The sequence below is a fragment of the Megascapheus bottae genome, chromosome 3, assembly GCF_031878675.1.
Source record: "Megascapheus bottae isolate mThoBot1 chromosome 3, mThoBot2.hap1, whole genome shotgun sequence".
In the NCBI taxonomy this organism is placed as follows: Eukaryota; Metazoa; Chordata; class Mammalia; order Rodentia; family Geomyidae; genus Megascapheus; species Megascapheus bottae.
Window position 1 is genome coordinate 89,072,274 of NC_143511.1, and position 19,218 is coordinate 89,091,491.

The 19,218-nt window shown below is 53.7% G+C and overlaps 1 long non-coding RNA gene across 1 annotated transcript; it reads left to right on the forward strand.

Annotated features, from left to right (window-relative positions):
• The first annotated feature begins 12,896 nt into the window (after positions 1 to 12,896).
• Positions 12,897 to 18,256, forward strand: LOC150066117 (uncharacterized). Its single transcript, XR_016534823.1, has 3 exons — positions 12,897 to 13,030; positions 17,228 to 17,351; positions 18,076 to 18,256. It is a non-coding gene; the product is annotated as an uncharacterized LOC150066117 (long non-coding RNA).
• The last annotated feature ends 962 nt before the right edge of the window (positions 18,257 to 19,218 follow it).

Below are 19,218 nucleotides of genomic sequence, written 5' to 3' on the forward strand. Positions count from 1 at the left end.
TGGTGTGGGCTGCAGGCCCTCGCCAGTATTCATCCATTTCCAGAATGACACGCTGCTGCTGCTGCAGCCTTCCCAGGGGGCCTGGTGACATTCTTTAGCTTAGCGATTAGCTCCTGCTCTTTAACACACTGGATGTGTTTCAGCCTATTACTGCTGTTGTCCCCTCCCCCACCACCCCAACCGGCTCATCACCGAGGAGTGGTGACATCTTCTCCAAGAATGCTTTCCATGAGACATATCTTGATTATTTCCTTGTAAATCAGCTCTCCGTTTGTGCAAAGGCAGTCTAATGGGGGCCCACAGCTCATTCTTCCCATGCTTTTCTCCATCTCACCCACATCCCCTGATGGAATCTCCAGACATAGCTGCGGAGCATCTCCGGTTCATTCATCTCCTTTCTCGTGTCACCCTAACTGGGGACCCAGGACGTGGGTTCCCTTGTGTCCTCAGGGGCTGAGCCCAAGAGGTGCAGCCCGGGGCTCGCTCAGGGAAGTGCCAGGAATGGTAGATGGGAGAAGCAGGAAGGCACTGCTGGGGCGCCCAGCTGGGAAGGCGCCATGGTGGTCTCCTCAGCTGGAACGTTGGTGGGATTTGTTGTTGTTGTTGCTGACATTTTGTGACTTCAACCCATCATCAGAAAATGAAAGGCACATGGGGAGGAAAAGAGAAAGTTAGGGTGCACAATAAGAAAACACGCTGTATCTGTACGGGGGGCTGGGGAGGGCAGAAGTGAGCAGGGGCCGTCAGACTCAAGCATTGTATGGTATGTGTAAATGGCCAAATGACACGGGAACCCCTCCGAACCATTCACACACACTGACAAAAAAGTAAATGTGTACTTTGTGTACATGTGTGACAATGGAAGGATGTGGCTGGCTGAGACCAGTCTGGGAAGTGAGGGGGCCAGAGCGGGCCGGAGGGGGGAGTGGGGTCAAAGCACATGGCAGGCATGTATGGACAGGTCAGAATAAAGCCTCCCTCCACAATGTATTCATGCCAATAAGAAATGTGGGAGGCGCAATTAAAAAGAAAGGCCGAGCTTCGTAACTCAGATGAAGCAGAGCTGGAATGTTCCAGAAGAACTGGGAGCAGTGAGCTCTTCTCTCTCCCATCACGAGGGTGGTGACACAGGGAGCCTGAGATGCATGTTGAGTCCACACTCAGCCTGGAGTACTCCAGCCTGCGTCCCCTAACAGAGAAGAGCCTGGGCAGCCTTGGGGCCCCACACGTGTGGTGGTGGGGTCCTTTTCACCACGTGCTCCCGTCTGAGGGTCCACTGTCTTCATCTCCACCAGCCACCTGCCACCCCTCTCCATTAAAATGGCAGGGCTGGGTATGTGGCTTAGAGTGCTTGCCCAGACTGCATGAAGCCCTGGGTGCCATTCCTTCAGTGCAACCTAAACCGAAAAAGCCAAAAGTGATGCTATGGCTCAAGTGGTAGAACACTAGCCTTGAGCAAAAGAAGCTCAGGGACAGTGCCCAGGCCCTGAGCTCAAACCCCAGGACTGGAAAGAAAAATACAATGACAAATGCAACGACAACAAAGCCAAAAGCTTCTGATGCATGCGCAGGAGCCTCTGGGTTTCTGTATGGCTTTCTCTCAGGTTGCACATCCTCTGTTGGCACCTGCTGGGTTACAGGCTGTGCCTGGAGACCCCGCCTGGGCAGGGATATGCAGAGGGAGGGGGCAGGAAGCTCCTGGCTTTGATATACAGGGCACAGTTTCAGGAAGGGAACTATGAAAAGGCATGCATCTGAAATCCAATAGCAAATAAATACCAACTACGTCAGAAAAAGAGGACAAAAGAAAAACGTTTTTGTTACATGAGGCAGAAGGCGTCACTATTAATTATTGATGACACATTCCTTCCAAGAAATCTACCTGCACCATCCAGACACAGAGGCAATCGAGGGGAGGGGGCAGTGGCCAGACCCTGGCCCGCAGCAGGGAGTGCCCGTCACTTACCCACAATTGTTCCCTCAGACCATGAGGGCAGAGGAGCCACAGCTGGTGCCCTCTGGCTTCCTCCTTACGGACACCATCTCATGCCCACTTTCTGGACCCCGCTGGTCCAGAACACTCAGCCTTCAGCTGCTTTGCCTCTTCATGGAGCCAAGCGTGTCATTCGGTCTGCAAGGTGTGTTAGCACAGAGGGACTCCTGTGAGAAAACCCAGCACCCCTGCCTCCCCCACCTCCCCCCCTGCTCCCTCCCCCAGAGGCATCGACCACCTGAGTAAACTGTCACTCTGCCTCATTTAATGAGAACTGTATTTGCGCCCATGCACGCACATTTGCGTGGCCATGTGTACCCGAGCCCCTCCATTCATTCAGAAGTGGGAGCTGCTCCATTCTCCCTTCCCCGGCAAGAACAGCCCTGCCCTCTGGCTAGAGTGGAGGCTTTGTCCGTGAAGCTGCACAGAGCCACCGAGGATGGATGACATGCCAGGCCGTCAGGCAGGCTCCACCAAGCCCAGTTCTCACTGCCTGGATTTTTAAGCCACAAAATGTGTTTATTGGGTTCCCATTAGGACTCAGAACTGTTCTTCTCAGGAGGCACCAATGCACAGAACAGAGTTCTGTTTTTATGAACCTCCTGGAAGAAATATACAAGAAACCCACACGTGACATACAGGGTATGCTAAACGTATGGGTGTCTTGCGGCTGCTGTAACAAACACCACCATCTCGGCAGCTCACAACAGCACACACGTCCTCTCACAGTCATGAAGCTCTGAAGCTGGCAACACCGGGCTGGATTCAAGGTGTCTGCCGGGCCGGTTTCCCCTGGAGGCTCTAGGGGAAGATCTGTGTCCCTAACCATTTCCATGTCTCACAGGTGCTGGGGAAACCAGGACACCATGGCTGTAGAGCCAAGAGAAGGGGCCGTGGATGCAGGGCCAGTGATGCAGGCCCTGGCTGGGGCAATTTGGCTGTGGGGTGGGGTGTGGGGACCATGAGTTGGGCAGCTTTTTTGGAGTTGTGTTGGATTCAAAGGCAGACAAATAGAGCTGGGTCTGGAGGCTCAGGGGCAGGCAGTCTGAATTTGGAACAGGCTGGGGGAACGGTGGGGCATGCTGGTGTCACTCTTTGACTAAGAAAAGCTGCACCTTGCCTGAGATTGAACACTTTCAACCTCACACTCACACCTGCGAACTAAGCCTGCACACCACAGCGATTTCATTCCAACATATGAGAAACTGCTTCTCCATTCATCAGCAGTAAATTCATCAAATCATGGTAGGACACAGACCATGGAATAATGTGCAGCCCTCAAAACAATGAGAGCACGGGAGCAACCAGAAAACGAAAGAGCAGAGTGTGGAAGGTGCCTTGAGTCTACGCAGGACGTATGTACATAGCCATACTGTGTGTATATATGTGTACATGCACAGTGTGCATGTATTAATGTGTCTACACATATGTAGATGTGTGTGACACGTGCTCATATGTGTATGTATGTGAAGATTCGTGTACATATACCACATCCATACATTCATCCATCCATTAGTTCCATGTATCCATGTACCTATCCATCTACCCACTATATATCTGTTCATTCATTCATTCATTCATTATTCATTTATCCTCCATTTGTCTACCATCTTTCCATTCATTTATCCATCCATCCATCCATTTATCAACCATCTGCTATCTTTCCATCTATCCTTGCAACATCCATTTAGCAATCTATCCACCCAATATCTTTCATTATCTATCCATTCACCCATCTACCATCTATCATGTATCCATCCATCATCTATCTATCCATCCCTCCATTATTCACCCAGTATCCATCCAGCTATCTACCTACCCCCTATCTATCTATCTATCTATCTATCTATCAATCTATAATCTCTGATTTTAAGACTTCTAACAGTTGTTCCTCTGTGGATGAAAACCAAGAGCAGGGGATGAAGTGGGAACGGGATGTGGAGAAGAGGTGAGAGACTTGCTTTACACTATAAACTTTCTATTATCTTTTGGAATTTGGTACCACTTAACTGCATCATCTAATCAAAAGGAAAAAGTTGGACTTGGAGTGTGGCCTAGTGCTTGCCTAGCAGGCACAGAGCCCTAAGTTCAATTCCTTGGTGCCACATACACAGAAAAGGCTAGAAGTGGCTCAAGTTGTAGAGTGTTGGCCTTGCAAAAGCTCAAGGACAGTGCTTAGGCCCTGAATTCAAACCCTTGGACTGGCAAAAGGGAAAGAAAAGGAAAGAAAGAAAGAAAGAAAGAAAGAAAGAAAGAAAGAAAGAAAAGAAAAGAAAGAAAGAAAACAAAAAAAAAGCATTGTCAGCTGTTGGAAAGAGAGGTGGACAGACCCCAAACTGAAGAGGAGGTGAGCAGGGCTGCTCTCAGCTGGCCACATCTCCAGACGCTCCGTGTACAGGCAGAAGCAGAAGTAAACTGCTCCCTGCCCTGGCGGCTGTGCTTGGAAAGGCTGTGTCTGGCAGTGGGGAGCCTGGATGGAACTGACTTGGCCCCCAAGTGCTCCCAGGACTGCTGCCCTCAGTTCCTTAGCTCCCTGATTGATAGATGCCCGCTGGGAGGGAGCTGGAAATCATGGCTGCCCACCCCCCCCCAAACTGAGCGGTGTGACCCTGTCTATCTCCCTCTCCCCTGGCTTCTGCCTCTCTCCCTCTTCCCCTGCACAGCTTCCCAGGCCCTGATCACAGGAGTCCACAGTGTGAGGCCTGGAGCTCAGAGGTGAGGGCTGGCACGGGTCTGGGCCCTCGGCCAAGGCTGGGAAGAGCGGAGGGAGTGGGCTGGTGAGAGCCTGGCACGGCTGGTCTGGGCAGGACACCCAGGTGGCTGGACATGGTGGGACTCACGTGCAGGCCAGCAGCAAAGCGCAGGTGTCTGATGCAGTGGCATATTCGCCAAGGAAGACGTCAGGTGCAGCGGCACCTAAGAAATGCGCTTGCCCGCGCGCCAGCCTGGGCGGCCGAGCTGTCTGCATAATGTGCGCCCTACATTTCCACAGCACAGACTCCGCTCTGAACATTCAGCCTCAACAGAAACTCGACTAAGTATAGAACGCTTTTCATGGCACCCTCTCTTCACACTCCTAAATTTGCCTGGATGGACAACTGAAAGCTCTATTTTCTTTTGCTCTTTGGAGAAACAAAGCTGCCTGTGAAGAGCGAGCAGAGGGTAAGGCTAGAGCGCATATGCCGGGGACCCTCAACGTAAGAGGTGCAGAGAGGTGGGGGTGGGGAAGGGTGACCAGCCCGGGCACAGCAAAGGAGGACTCAGTGCCTGCACCTGCCAGGAGCACCAAGCTTTCTCTCTGGGACAACGCACAGCGCCAGACAGAAACAGCCACTGCTCCCGCGTGACAAATGGATCTGGGGCAGCAGACTGGGGGGACGGGGATGCCCTGGCTTCCAAGTCGCCAGTAAGCAGAAGGCAGCTTTGGCTCTGGGAAGCTCTGGGAAGCAGGGCATTGCTCAGCGGGGGCCTGGGCAGGTTGCTGGGAGATGGGGAGGGTGTGCTGAACCCATTTCCATTTGCTTCCTCTCTCTCTCTGCCTGTCCTGAGGCTTGAACTTTGGGTCTGCGTGCTGTTCCTTAAGCTTCTTTTGCTCAAGGCTAGCAGTCTACCACTTGCACCAGGGCACCACTTCTGGCTTTTTTTGAGTAGTTCATTGGAGAGTAAAATAATAATAACAATGATAAATGTCTCATGGATTTTTCTGTCCAGGCTGGATTGAACCATAGTCCTCATATCTAAGTCTCCTGAATCGCTAGAATGACAGGCGAGAACCACTGGTGCCTGGCCTCATTCCCGTTTCTAGGAATCAAGTCAGTGCTATTCAAAAACTCACCTCCACCTTGGGGTCGGCAGCTCATGCCTAGCATCCTAGCTCCTCGGGAGGCTAAGATCTGAGGATCATAGACTGAAGTCAGCCAGGCAGGAAAGCCCATGAAATTCTTATCTCTAAAAAAATTCAAAAACAAAATCCAGAAGTGGTGCTGTGGCTCAAGTGATAGAGGGCTAGCTCTCAGCAAACAAAAGAAGCTTACGAACAATGCCCAGGCCCTGAGTTCAAGCCCCAGGACTGGCACAGAAATACACACACACACACACACACACACACACCTCACTTCTAGGATGTGGAGCATGAATATTTCAGGGTGCTTGGTCTTAGTTGGCCATCACTTCCCTCTCACCCCCATCACTATCATCCCTCTCTTTGGTTCATGCACAAAGGTGAGAAAACTCCCCTGTGAGGTGCCAAGGGGCTCTGGGGTGCAGGCTCAGACCCCACAGGGGACCCTTCCCCCAAGAGGATTAGTTTCCAAAGAGTCAGAATCATAGAGCCCTTATCCCCCCATACACACACCCGGGGAAAGTGGCAGGTCTTTGGTCAGGGTTCGATGGGAGAGCTGGGACGGGCTCCTGGTGAAGGGGTGGGGAGGGGGAGCTGTGAAGAAAGGAACAAAATGTAAAAAGCAGTGTGGTCAGAAGACCACATGCCGGGATCGAGTGGGGGTGGACAGAACAGAGTGCAGGGCGATGGCCAGGAGACAGTGGAAGCCACTGCAAGGGTCTTGATCTCGAGCGGGAGCAGAATGAGAGGAACGCACACGCCAGCCCCCGCCACACACCTCCACCATGTCCAAAGTGTCTGCTCTTGGCCCCTGGTTCTTGTTAATTCCACCAGCAGAGGCAGAGCCCAGCACTGGTGAAGGGCTGGCCCATGGAGCAACCCAGAAATGGGCCCCACTTGTTTAAAGACAAGGGAGTCACAGAGACTCTCAACGCGCAGCCCGCTGGGTCACCCACCACACGAATGCTCAGTCTTCCAGCAGTGCCCCGCCTCTGCTTAACCCAGACCAGTCCAGCTGAGACCTGGAGGCAGGAAGTCCTCAGGCTTCCAGGCACCAGACGAAATGCTCCAGTGTGAAGGGGGCTGGGCTTGCAGGGAGAGCCAAGAAGGAGAATCCCACTTTCTTTCGGTCCTGGGAACCGGATGCACGATGGACCACAGGCCTGTGGCCCCCACGACCAGCAGCTGGACTGGAGAGTTGGGTTCTTGCTGGGGTGGCCAAGTTTATGTGCCAGCGTGACTGGGTCAGGTGCTGCCCAGACGATGGGCTGGTCAGTTTCTCTGGATGGGGCGTCTCCAGATACGATCAGCTTTGAGCTGGTAAACTGAGTATAAGCAGATGAGTTTTCTCAGTGTGTGGGGGGCCTCCTTGGAGCCACTGGGGGGCCTAAGAGGGAGGGAGCCCCCTCCCTCCCATCCTGCCTGAGCTGGGACCCTGGCCTTCTCCTGGGCTGGAATTTGCACATGACTTTCCTCGTTTTCTGGCCTTTGGATTTGAAGTGGAATTTACATTTGTCTTTCCCAAGGCTCCAGCTTGTAAATGGCAGACCTGGGACCTCTCAGCCTACATGGTTCTGTGAGCCAACTCACCAGTGCCTCATAATCTCCCTCTCTTTCCAATATGAATTTAATGAAGTAAATGAACTATTAAACAGAAATATCAGCCCTTTTTGGAACAATAGAATCAAATTCATAATCTTACAACATAACAATAGCAGTTTCCAAATGCACTTGACATTTAAAGAGTCCAGAAAATGTGACTCATTTTTCAAGAAAGGAGATTCTAAGATGAAGTCCACGGTGAATCACCCTGAAAGCAAATGCTGGATTACAAGACAAAGACAGCTACTTCTAAGTATTCTTAAGTAGTCTCACTGTGGAAAGGAAAATATTCTCGTACTGAATGGAAAAGGGAAAAAATCACAGGACAGAGAAATAAATGATGTAAAAAAATCTGAAGGAAAGTTTCAGAACTGATACATAAAACTGCATAAGAATTCACCAATGGAAGTAAGAGGAACTAGTGAATTTAACATAGACATGAAGACATCACCCGCTGAGCCTGGAAGGACAGATTAAACTATGGAGATGGAGACCATCTAAGAAACCCACGGGCATTATTTTAACCTCATGTGCAAATAGTGGGCCTCTCAAAAGAAAAGAGAGAGAATGGGTCCTAGAGAAAAATGGATTGTCCCTAAACTTACTAAGTTTAGTGAAAGACATAAATCTACAGATTTAAGAAGCTCAGGGAACTGCAGAGAGGCCTCGAGTGGCCAGAACCCAGTGATAAAAGAAGAAATATTGGAGAGAGTCAGAGAAGAGAAATAGAAAAGAAAAAAAAAAAAACAAACCTCAGACTTGGAATCAGAAATAATGGAGGCAAGAAGGGAACAGCTCTGTTTACTTGCTCATTTGTGGTCAGAGTGTTGTCTGCTAAGCAGGTGCTCTGCCACTTGAGGTATGTTTCCAGTCCCATTTAGTTTAATTGCTTTTCAAGTCAGGTCTCCAATTTTGCCTAGGACTGCTTCAGACTGGGATCCTCGGACCTGTGCCTCCTGCGTAGCAAGGATCATAGACAGATATCCCCATGCCTGTCTGGTCTTAAACCACAGTCTTCTCACTGTGCTCAGAGGTGCGACTCCAGGTCCAGTTTGGAACAGCTTCTTGAAGGTGAGAAGGAGAGGGAGAAAGAGATGCTCTCAACCCAGAATTCCACCACCAATTATCATATCCTCCAGCAAAAAAAGACAAAGGCGTTTCCAGATAAAGGAAGCCCCAGCCTTCTCTAGGTGGCTGAATTTTAAGAAGCAAGAAGGAAATCTGGACATGGGGGAGGGAGGGAGGGAGGGATAAGTGAAGAGAATCAGAAGTGGAGGACACAGGAGACCATGGTCCCTTCCTGGCCTTCAAACACATGACCAATGAAGGCAAGAAGGCATGCTGCATCTTATGGCCTCGTGCTGTCTGTGAGTGGCACTTCTGGCATTACCACATCAGAGCCAAGAACAAGGGCCAGCAAACTACACAACAGTATAAATGCAACAAGGAACAAGGAGTATAGTAAATGACTTGATGCCATAGATTTGAAAACTTTGGTGCAAGAAAAAATTCCTTGCCAACAATTATGCTATTGGCAGAGAAAAATCTGGATATCGCTATAGCTACTTCTCAGAATTATTTTGCATGTAAACAAACAAATCTTCTCACCAACAAAACCCCACACCTAGATGGTGTGTTTCTCTGGTAAATTCAACCACATATTCCAGGAAGAGACAAAGAGCTCTGTTGGCTTGGATTTGTAATCCTAGCTACTCAGGAGGCTGAGATCTCAGGATCAAGGTAGAACACCAGCAATGAGCAAGGAAGGAAAGAAGGAAATGAGGAAGGGAGGAAGAGAAGGAGGGAGGGAGGGATGGAGGAAAAAAATTGAAGAAATAAAATACATTTTCTGATGAAGACTTACTATGCCCAGAATGTGTGTGTGTGTGTGTGTGTGTGTGTGTGTGTGTGTGTGTGTGTGTGTGTATTTATATCAAATGCTGCAACTCAATTGAAGAAGACAAACTACTGGTTAGGAAAGAGCATATCTCACAAAGAGAACACACATACGACCAGTCAGTGCAAGAACACATGCCCAGCAGTGCCAGTCATGGCACAGGATGGACCAGGGAGGCCAGAAAGAGGCTGCTGGGCTAGTCCAGCATGAGGCCCAAGCTGGCTCTGACCCAACCAAAGCCTGGGCTGCCCCAGGAAGGAAGTGCTCAGACACAGATATCCCTCCTGCACACCCACCTGTGAGCCCGCCCCGCTCTCCTGAGGGCTGCTGTCTCCCAGGACACCCGTGCTCACCCAGATCCTCCATGAGCAGATGCAGCCAAGGGGCCAAGGCCCACCACGTGGACCCGCTGACCAAGCTCAGCAGGACCCCCGATCTTCTCTCCCCTGGAGCACAGCACCCACCAGGTGGGCACCAGGAAAGCCTTAGGTGAGGGGGGGCAAAGGTGCAAATAGGCCTGGCAGGAAGAGATCCCTGGATTTCGGTGAAGCTCTTCAACCACTCACATAGATATCCACCAGTCCCACCTGGGCACAGTATTTCAGCTATACAAAGCCAGCCAGGCCCCAGCACTCACCCCAGAGCCTTCCTCAGTGCTGTAGGGGCAGAGCTGGAGCAAGCCAGGCCCAAGGGACCAGAGACCTTGGCCACATGTCCTGTGCACCCAAACCTTCTGAGTCACATCAGAAGGAAACAATGTTGGTGCTGGCTGAAGTCTGGATCTAAGTCTTGCTTATTCTCTGCTCACTGGAGCCATCTCTTCACATGGCCTGGAGGGGCTCAGCTGAAGCCCTGATTGCTCTTCACCGGAAAAAAAGAAAGAAAAAGACTAGATGAAGCTATTACTTTCTTCCTTTCAAAGCACTGGTGTTAGCAGGTTTGGTACAGAACTCTCTTTCTCCCTCCCTCCCTCCCTCCCTCCCTCCCTCCCTCCCTCCCTCCCTCCCTCCCTCCCCCCTCTTTCTCTCTCTCATTCTCTGTGTCTTTCTCTGCCTCTTTCTCTTTCCCTCCCTCCTTCCTCCCCATAGTTGTTGCTGATGGAACGCTAGCTAGAAAGCCTTGAAACGAGTCAGCTTATCTAGCTTTGCATGTTTTTCTACCCCAGCAGCCCTGGCTGGTGCCCTTGCTTGCCTTTGGTTTTCTTTGTTCTCAAATTGCCCTCTGAGGAGCTGAGCAGGTGAAGCTGTAGGCAGACCACAGAAGCGAGGCTGTCTGTGCACAGGTCCATTTGGGGCTAAGCGAGGTCTCATGTGGAAAGATGATGGTGGGAGAAGCAGCCTGCTGGGAGACCCTGCGCAGTGAGCCGGCAGCTCCCCTCCTGTCTGCCTCAGTTTCCACATCCATGGGTTGGCCAGAAGCAGTGTCTACCTTGGAGAGAGAGCCAGGAGAGAGCTCACATGTTTCCAGTGGTGCTGAGAGGCCGGCAGCTCGGGTGGGCTGGAGGCTCATTGCCCCATGTCCGATGGCTCGGGCCTTCTGGAATGGAACTGAACATGAGTGTCCAGCCCTGGGATGGGGAACACAGAGGGAGAAACCTGCGGAAACTGAGCTCTGCCACAACCCAGGCAGAAACTTCACACCTCTACGACTTTCCTTCCTCCTGTCAGAAAGGTGGAAGCAGGAGGCACAAATATAGACCAGGTGCCATGAATGTCTTGCACACACGTGGAGTCCTTGGCATCAGAATTCAGAACAGAACCAAACCCCTTCCACTCTCATTCCAACTCCCCCACTTGCCAGAACACGAAGCCACCCTGGGATTTGGGCCGAGCGCCAGGGTATCCAGGCAAACACCCGGGGGGCTGAGTTTGGGGGCGATCGTCGGGTGCGGAGGGTATGGTGGGTCCAGGTGGCAGGTGGGAACCCTGGAGTTCACGCTATGCCAAATGGTGGGGCGGGGTCCGTCATTGCCTGCCCAGAGGAGCCCAACAAAGGCATCTGAGCCACAGCGTTCGTTGTTCCCAAGATGGCTTCCTCCCCCGAGTCACACCACAGCCACCGCACTGGAACTGGGCTCTGTGCACAATGCCCTCTACCACCAAGTCCACGTCGTCACCGTGCTCTCAGCCGCGGCCACGTTGCTGGTTCTCCAGGCCCCCGTCACCATGGACGTCATTTCTGGAGAGCCCTCGGGACCCCTGGTGCGTCCCCACACCCCGGCCAGCTGCTCTGCTCCCCTTAGGCTGCACCTCGGGACTGCAGCTGCCTGAGCAGACACTCTGACCACTCTATGAAGAGGGCTCCCCCTACCAACCGCCTCCTTCCAGGGCCCCACCTTGGCTCTTGCTTACTCCTCCCTATTGCTTGTTTACTGAGCAAGGCCAATAAACAAGAGCAGCCGGCCCCTCCCCTCATCTGCTGCTCCTTCCACCCGTACGCTCTCAGAACACAGCACCCTGCACCCTTCACGGGCTCCAGGCAGAGCCTTACCATCCGTGGTGTCATCCCCTCCTGGGTCCCACTGTGGCTCCTCTTTCTCTGCAAAGTGCCAACCCTCCTCTCTCACTCCCACGCACAACCCAACGCCATCCATCACATCTACAGGTGGCCTTTCCCTGCTGGACAGGCTCTGGAAGGCTCTGCCTCCCACCATCCTCGCTACACCCCATACCTGTGCTGGCACTTCTCCATCTGCTTCAGTCTCGCTGTCTCTCTTCTATCTTCTCCCCCCCATTCCCCTGCCCCCCTCTCCTCTCTCTTCCCTTCCCCTCCACTCCCCTTCATGTCTGCCTCTGTCTCTCTCATGAGTCCCATGGTCACTCGGCCAGCCCCATAGGCTGCCTCCCGAGGGCCCTCCAGGAGTCCCGAATCCTATCTACTGGCTCACAGCACTTAGCCACAGAAATCTACCCAGGTCCCTCTATTTGTTCTTTGCTTTTGTTTTCCATCTGTCCCTACTGTAGATTGGAAAACAACTGTCCAAGAGGGGTCCACATTCTGGCTCTGGCTGTTTCCTTGAGGTCCCATCTGCCTTTGCAAATGTGTGAGTTCATTCAGGATCTGGGGTGCACGAGTTCAGGGAAGGAGGGGGGTTCTGATGCATAGGCAGGGGGGCCCTGAGATGAGATGAAGAGGCTTCAAGCCTGAGGACACTACAGTTGAAGAACCAGGCTTGGCCCCTGGAAGGAACATGGGCCAGCTTGATCCTGGACTTAGCACCCCCCGGCCCCTAAACTGAGCAAGAACAATTTTCTAGTGTTTCAAGTTGCCAGAATGTGTCTCATTCTAGCAGCCAGAAACAGAACACTGCTACAGTCCCCTCAAACAAGGAAAATATTTGCTTTGCTTTGCTTTGCTTTGCCTTCAGGCAGTTGGGGGGGGAAGGGAGGGGGGAAAGGGGGAGGGAGGGAGAGAGAAAGAGAGAGAGAGAGAGAGAGAGAGAGAGAGAGAGAGAGAGAGAGAGAGAGAGAAAGAGAGAGAGAGAGAGAGAGAGAGAGAGAGAGAGAGAGAGAGAGAGAGAGAGAATATAAACAACATAAATCACATCTGCTGGTAAAAAGAAATAAGAAAGCAAAGTAGAGCTAAGGGCCTGAGAAACATGGAGTAGTCAAGATGTCCTTGACCTGGGGTCAGGGACTTCCTGAAAGATGACCTCTGGGCTGGGGCCTGAGACCAGAGGCTCCCATGGAGAAAGGAGGTGAGCCCTGATGGCTCTGATGGGGCAGGAAGGGATGGAGGGCCATGCAGGACTGGGGGAAGGAGGTGAGGGACGCAGAGGGAGGCGTGTGGCTTCTCCACGGAGGTGGTGCTCAGGCTGGGTGGCCGTTATGGGTGTTTGCAGTGATGTGGGATGGGGATCTGAGTGGGGCTTGGGCAGAACAACTGCACGGTGGGAAAGATGGGAAAGAAGAGAAGCAAGTAGCTACCGTGGCAGAGGCTGGGTGACCTGGGTGGCTGGTCTGCACGTCGGCTCACGGGCTGGGCGTAAGGGGTGCCAACAAACCCAAGGAGGCAAGCTTAGCCTCCAGAATTTCAGCCTGGGCCTGGGGATAAGGCAGCTGCTGTCTGTGGAGAGGAGGAGGAACGGGGCAGAGCTGATTGGAGTTGAATCCGGGCACACAGAGCTGGCCTGCAGCACAGTGGCCACCAGAGGTTGGTGAGCTCTCATGAGCTATCTGTGCGCAGGTAGGGCACAAGCCCGGAGCTCAGGGAAGAGGCTGTGTGCACACAAAAACGGGACACTTCTGTGGTGACGGTGGATGGGGGCATGAAGGAGGCAGCCAGCGTCACCCTCCCCCACCAGCATCCATGCTGTCCTGGACCAGGGGGCAGGGGGAGCATCCACACAGGCTCCTGGCACAGGCCTGCCCACAGCGCACAGGGGCCCTGGCACTGAGCGTGCCACACCTGGGAGCAAAGCTGCCATCCTGTCCTTCCTTCATGGCTTCCACACAGAAGCAGCTGCCCACAGAGCACGAGTCCACTGTCCCCCGTGTGACCCCGCTCACCCACGCACTGCACTGGCATCCTGGCCGGGGGGCGAGGCGGGAGACGCTGCCTGTGGCCCGTCAGACTGAGCCCTGTGTTCACCAAATAGTACACTCTCCATCAACAGCTGTTGTACCAAGGGGTCTGGGGAGGGTGGGGGCGCTGGGAAGGCAGGCAGGGCAGGGCTGAAGGGGTCTGGGAAGGCAGGGCAGGCTGCCTGGGCACTAGAATAACCCCTTAGGCTTCAGGCCCCATTTGCTAGATAATGCTCAGAGAGGATGGGGAGAGTTGGTGCTGTTGCCTTGGCAATGGGCTGTCACATTATAATGAGGCTCAGCGTAGCAGGAGTCCTGTCTTAAAGGAGCACGGAGCATTTCGGATTGCTGGGGCCCCCCGAGGAGAAGGCTCAGGAGGAAAGACTGCTTTCCGGTGCTCACTGGCTTAGTTCCATCAGGAAATCGGCAGGAGAGGGGGATGTGGGGTGCCAGCCCAGGAATATGGGAGTCCTGGTGGCTCTGTACCCACTGAGGCCAGCTCAGGGTCTCTGTGCTGCCACGGAGCGGCTGTAGGTGCCAGCTCTCAGAGCCAGCTCTGAATAGAGCATGCTGTGATATTCTGTATGTGGAAGGGCTGCAGGGAGGGCCGAGCCATCTGCATTTGGGGTTACCTGTGGGTCTCTGAGGAGCTTGAGAGACACTGGCTAGCTGGCCTGGCCACCCTCATCGAGAACAAGGAGCTGGAAGCCAGGGGCTGGGGCCGCAGGGGAAAAACTGAGTGTGCAAACCAGAGGAGGGATGGGAACATCCGGGGGGGGTGTGTTTGAGTCCCACCAGACCCCCACTACAGGATGTGACTACTTTGATCCAAAGGGGAGGGGGTACGGGAGCACCTGGCCCCAGTAAGTCTGAGATGCCCTGGTGAAGGTGGATGGTGCAGGCGAGCCGCTTCAGTTCCACCTTACTTCCCTCCCTGCTTTCTGTTCCAGTCCCCCTGCCCTCCAGACCCACAGACTGCACATTCTCTGATTTAACCAGTCGCAGGTGAAAAATCTTAGAGGCGTGGCCTGCACACAATTAAAAAAAATTTAGTTTTATTGTTAAGGTGATGTATAGAAGAGTTGCAGTGATACACATGGGTACATTTCTTTTCAAATATCCTTACCCCCTCCCACATGTTTCTCCCACTTTCCCTCCTCCCCCTCCCAGCATCCCCCCTTTGTAAATTTCATTTCTAACATATTATCTTGTGGGTTTCACTGTTGCATTAGTTGAATACATTTTTCCCCCTTCTTTCTTGCCATTGTTTGGTAAGTGATATGTTGTAACAACTGCTTACACAGAATTAGAAATGATCTAGGGATGCCTTAAAGGAAACAGGAGAGTGGTGGCCCAAGCCTATAATCCCAGCTACTCAAGAGGCAAAGCCAGCCTGAGAAAAATGTGTGAAAAACTAAAAAGGCCAGGTGGACTGAAGGTATGGCTCAAGTAGCAGAGAGCCTACAGAGCAAGTGTGAGGCCCTGAGCGCAAATGCCAGTATAACAACAATAGGAGGAAATGGGCTGGGAGTTTGGCCCAGTGGTAGAGTGCTTGTCTAGCATGCACGAAGACCCGGATTAGACTCCTCGGTACCACATACATAGAAAATGCCGGAAGTGGTCTGAGGCTCAAGTGGTAGAGCTCTAGCCTTGAGAAAGCCCAAGGACAGTGCTCAGGCCCTGAGCTCAAGCCCAGGACTGGCAAAAAAAAAGAACAGTAGTATATAGCAATCAAAGAAACAAAACTTCAGTAGAGTTCTGTGGCTCGTGCTTGTAATTCCAGCTACTCAGGAGGTAGAGACGAGAAAGGTTGCCAGCCCGAGCAAAATCCTGTCTCAAGGCAATATCCTGTGGGCTTGGGATAGTGGTACAGTCTTAGCTGCATGGAAGATATAGTAGGAGAACTGGGGTAAAAAAATATCAGAGGTGTGGTTCACGTGGTAGACTACCTGCCTAGCAAGCCTGAGACCCCAGTATTTAAAATAAGAAGACAGAGAAAAAGGAAAAGGCCATCCCCAAATAAGGAAATAAAGTACATGGGAAAGTGTGCCTGATGCACCCTTTTATATGAGGGGCTCGAGTATCTCCAGGCCCGGAATGTACCCCCACAGACCCCGAGGAGGACCTCCTGTATAGAATGACCACAGTCTTTGTCTTTTTGTCTTTTTGCAGCACTGAGATTTGGACGGAGACCCCCATGCTCACGGGGCAGGCACTTGAGCCATGCCCACAGCTCTTTTTGCTTTAGTTATTGCTTGCAGACCTGGTCCTGAGTTTCTGCCTGGGACCATCCCCATCTCCCTGCTTGTACCTCCTGGCTACAGGTGCATCCATGCTAGACCTGGGTTCTTTCACATAAGAGCTCAAAAACAGTTTTGTTTTGTCCTGGTTGGTCTTAAACCAAGGTCTCCCACACCTCTGCCTCTCAGCAGTGGAGATGACAGGCGCGAGCCACAGCATCCAGTCCCACCATTCTCTCTGTTCTGGCTTCCAGCCCTCCCTGTAGTCTGAGTTTGCTTCTAGGTGCCTCTCATGGCTGAGCCACCACAGGAGTGAGACACAAGCGGACAGCTGCTGGTTACTGCAGCTCCTCAGGGCAGGGTTGGGCTGGAACCAGGGCCATCTGCTCGCGCAGGTCTGAGTGGCTCCCTCTGCCCACACACGGGGAAGGGGGCAGCCCCGGGTCCACCCAGCTAACGAGAGCCTTTTATGAAGCTGTAATTCACACTGCACACCTCACCGCGTTGCAGTCCACGGTGTGGTAGTCCGGAGTGTATTGGGTGATTATATATGTTTTTAAATTGGGGTAGACCAAAGTTTAACTGTACAATTCAGTGACATTAAGTCTGTTCTTCGTGTTCCCCAACCTTTTCCATGAACGCCGAATCCCGTACCCTCTCCATCCTCCCACCAGGAGGCCATGGTGAGCTCCACCCAGGGCTCTGCAGGCAGAACCCACCCTGCCACACCAGTCTTCCAGCAGCTGGTTTCTCACTCAGCAGGATGTTCCAGAGGTCATTTCCTTCTCACTGCTGACTAGTCTTCCACTGGACGTGGCTACGTGGACAGACCTTGGCTCTCCCGTCACTCCAGGAAAGAACCTGGCTCTTGGAGTGTGTCTACTTTGGTTGTGAATGGCAGCGTGAACCCAGGGGTGCAACTATTGGTTCTGGTTCCTGCTTTTAGTTCCCTGGGGTGAAGACCCAGCAGGGGAGTGACTATGTTAGATGGTTGTATGATTTCAGAAGTAAAAACCATCCTTGCTAAGCTGTGTGCAGTCTTCCTTCTGGTGAGAGGCTCAGAGACACCCCAGGAGAGGCCCGAGAGGCTGGAATGTCTTTGAGCCTCTGCCTCCAACCCTTCACCCCCAGGCCATCCAGTGAACGCTGAGGAGAAACCCATGTGCTGGAGTCTCTGGATGCACTCGGAAGCCTCCCCAGAGGTTGGTGGGTTTAAGCGTCTGCAGAAACCTCCACGTGGGTCTCTCAAGAGCTGGTGAGTCCCGAGGGCACGTCCTCCATCCCCACCACACCGCTGCAAAATCAGGGCCCAGGCACCCGGAAGAGTCAGCAGGACCTCGGGTGTGCTGCGTCTAAAGGGCCTCTGCTCCCCTCCCAAGGAGCCTGAGGGGCTCACAGGCTCTCCCTCCATCCCAGGAAAGTGAGGCGCTCTGGTTCACTTTTTTTTTTTTTTTTTTGGCCAGTCCTGGGCTTGAGCTCAGGGCCTGAGCACTGTCCTTGGACTTCCTCAAGGCTAGAGCTCTACCACTTGAGCCTCAGCACCACTTCCAGCTTTTTTCTATGTATGTGGTTCTGAGGAATCGAACCCGGGTCTTCATGCATGCGAGGCAAGCACTTTAACCACTAGGCCAAACTCCCGGCCTCTGGTTCACTTTTAAATAAGAAGAGGATGATGTGGCCCGGGAACTCTGCTCCTCCTGACCCCAAAGCTCAGTCCATCCCTGAAGCCCCCAACTCAGGGACTCAAAGAAGCAGCCACTCAGCAAGGACCTCCGGGGAGGGGTCCTGACCAGCTGGCCTCCCTTTCCAGCGAGCAGTGCCCTCCCCAGGTGGCTGGCAGGGGCTGGGGGGCACACCTGGCTGTGGTGAGTCCTCCCCTCCCTCCCCAGACTATGGTGTCTCACCTGAGACGAAGGGCAGTTGGGCTTCGGCCCTGCAGCTCTTCCTGGGAGGTGATGTCTGAGCTCTTTCTGCTGCAGGTCTTTCTAGAGTTCATTTTCCCAAGACTGGAGGCAAACCAACATGGAAAAGGATGTGAGAGATGCTTCGAGATACTCACACTGTGCTCCTTCTCACCACCACTATTCCAGGACATGGAGGCACGGGAGACTCCTCCCAAATGGAGATCTTAGATGCAAGCAAACTTGGCTTGAGACCAGCCCCACGGCAGGCTTTGAGTGCTCCTAAGAGGGAGGGAGGGAGGGGAGGCCCTGTCCCAGGAGGGAGGGGAGGCCCTGTCCCTGGAGGGTGGGGAGGCCCTGAACCAGGAGGGAGGGGAGGCCCTGTCCCAGGAGGGAGGGGAGGCCCTGAACCAGGAGGGAGGGGAGGCCCTGAACCAGGAGGGAGGGGAGGCCCTGTCCCTGGAGGGTGGGGAGGCCCTGTCCCAGGAGGGAGGGGAGGCCCTGAATCAGGAGGGAGGGGAGGCCCTGTCCCTGGAGGGTGGGGAGGCCCTGTCCCAGGAGGGAGGGGAGGCCCTGAACCAGGAGGGAGGGGAGGCCCTGAACCAGGAGGGAGGGGAGGCCCTGAATCAGGAGGGAGGGGAGGCCCTGTCCCTGGAGGGAGGGGAGGCCCTGAACCAGGAGGGAGGGGAGGCCCTGAACCAGGAGGGAGGGGAGGCCCTGTCCCAGGAGGATGGGGAGGCCCTGAACCAGGAGGGAGGGGAGGCCCTGAACCAGGAGGGAGGGGAGGCCCTGAACCAGGAGGGAGGGGAGGCCCTGTCCCAGGAGGGTGGGGAGGCCCTGTTTCAGGAGGGAGGGGAGGCCCTGAACCAGGAGGGAGGGGAGGCCCTGAACCAGGAGGGAGGGGAGGCCCTGAACCAGGAGGGAGGGGAGGCCCTGAACCAGAAGGGAGGGCTCCTGGTTTGGGGAAAATAGGGTGGGTCACAAGCCAATGCTTGAACACCAAGGCCTGCGTCGCAGCTCCGGACCTGCCCGCAGTCCTCCTCGGGGCCTGACCACCCCACAGGAGCCCTGGACAGGCGGGCGCGCCCGGCTCGCGGGTTGCGGCCCAGCCTGCCCCACCGAGGGGGGATCCGTTCAGCCTTGTCTCCCGGAGACCTTTCCCATCCCAGCTCCCCAAGCCAGAGCCCCCGCCCCTTGGCGGTCCCTGGCTCTGTGTCCCCA